This window comes from Halyomorpha halys, unplaced genomic scaffold (assembly GCF_000696795.3).
Source record: "Halyomorpha halys isolate HHAL.00 unplaced genomic scaffold, Hhal_1.1 Scaffold5.1, whole genome shotgun sequence".
Lineage (NCBI taxonomy): Eukaryota > Metazoa > Arthropoda > Insecta > Hemiptera > Pentatomidae > Halyomorpha > Halyomorpha halys.
The window spans coordinates 682,914-684,831 of NW_027106871.1; the positions used below are offsets into that span (position 1 = coordinate 682,914).

A 1,918-nucleotide genomic window follows, 5' to 3' on the forward strand; every position below is an offset into this window, starting at 1 on the left:
TTTTTTAAACTTATTTTTAGTAAAGAATGGTCCAACAGACAGTGAAACGTCCAACCAGAAACTTGAATCTGCTACGGAGAGAAGATGTATTAACCCGTCTTCGGATAGGCCATACTCGACTCACCCACGGTCATCTCATGAAAAAAGAAAATGCACCAATGTGTCGCTACTGCGGAAACGACTTCACCATTAGGCACATTCTTACTGAATGTATTGCACACGAATCACACCGATTCTCTTCAGATTTAAAGGAGATTTTGAGAGAAGATCCCCCAACAACAAAACTTTTTAAAAATCATTGATATCTATGATCACACATAGTCTAACTCTAATCCCAGCATGTATTTGCAGTAAGTGGATGCATAGTTTAATATAGCAATTTACTAACTACGCCAATTTTAATTGTAACTGTATGTAATTATAATTTTAAATAGGTAACTGTAAAGTTGTAATTGTAATTGTAAATTTGTAACATTCTCACTTTTTAATTGTAATTGTAAATTTGTAACTTTCTTACTTTGTAATTGTAATTGTAAATTGTAACTTTCTGAAAATGTCAATTGTAATCTACTAACTTTGTAAACTCAGTGTAAATGGGCTTAGTGGTCGAAACACTTAAATAAATAAATACACTTTTTTTTTAAATTCAATGTTTTGTTTTTTTACTTTCGATTGTGCATTATTTTAGAAAAATTAACTAGATAATGTCTAACGGCCAGACGTTGTTCGGATGTTAAAATAAATTTAAAAAGTAATAAAAGGGCTAATTCTTTCAGATAAAATAATAATACAAAATGCTAACAAGCCGTTTTAAACTACCAATTGAAAACTTATAATTTATCAAATAATAAAATAAAAAATATTATTTTAATTGGTTTTTCAAGTTCTGAATAGGCTACATGCTGACAAGCAGATATTTTAATGGTCTCAGTTCTTAATTATGCATCAGCTAGTTTCGATTGTTTTACTAAAATACATTTTAGCCTAATAATTTTATTTGAACAAGAGTATATAACTAATTTCAAAAATATTTTTCAGAAAATTTTGGCTCGCAAAAATTTGATAAATATGAGTTCAAAAACACAAGAAATCTCTCAAGAGGAGACTTATGAATAACACAAAAAGCGATTCGATAAGTTATTTTCTTATAAAAACCAACGAACCTGACCCAGAAAGATCTTAATCAAGGGATGAGAGTTGGTTATATTCGTCTCAAGGTGGGAGCAGAATAGACCCTAGATTACAATGCCGACCTCTTTAAAAATAAAACAGTTGGGCCATTATGAAAGATTTTTTCCTGTATATTAGCTCAGAGATAAAATTTTATTAGAGGAGTTTTCTATCTGTTTTATATGTTGTATATATCAATAGTTCCTGATTTTAAGGACGAAGTTGGTACTTCCATTTTCCATGGCTGGTGACCAATAACAAAAGTTTCTCTCTAGCTTGCAAATAGAGTTGGATAACCAATAACATGAATAATATTTCCAGCTGTATTGATATAATTGAATAAAGCAAGGAATAATACTTCATCAGAAAGTAAGTAGCTATATCTAGTGATTTATTTAAAATTAAGGTATGGAAATGATGATGATTATGATTAGTTCATAAAATACTTTTTTACATCCTTACAGACAGGCAATTTGAATCAATTTTTCTATTTGATAGGTGTGAATAAAAATATGAAGAAAAAATATGGTATATTTCAGAGATATGATTGATTTTTGATAGTGGCATTACATATAAAAAAACGATTGATTGCACTTTGCTTGGACGTATTCAATATACTGTAACGTAAACTGAAGTTACTTCCTGACAAGCTTTGGGACAGTGCAGGAGAACCGCAGCAAAGAAAGTAAGTAAATATAGTACAAGAGCCCAAGAGGAGAAAAAAGGCAGTTATCTCATCCTAATTTTT

At 29.9% G+C, this 1,918-nt stretch overlaps 1 protein-coding gene and 1 long non-coding RNA gene across 6 annotated transcripts in view; one reads left to right on the forward strand and one right to left on the reverse strand.

Moving 5' to 3' along the window:
- Positions 1-1,918, reverse strand: part of LOC106692412 (Adenylate kinase 1) — a 47,995-nt gene that overhangs the window by 35,162 nt on the left and 10,915 nt on the right. The window lies entirely within an intron of this gene.
- The window catches only part of LOC106692432 (uncharacterized), a 23,401-nt gene continuing 23,196 nt past the window's right edge, over positions 1,714-1,918 (forward strand). For all 4 annotated transcript variants that reach the window (XR_010842823.1, XR_010842824.1, XR_010842826.1 and 1 more), the window contains exon 1: positions 1,714-1,855. This is a non-coding gene — a long non-coding RNA (uncharacterized lncRNA). The remainder of the gene's footprint in view (positions 1,856-1,918) is intronic.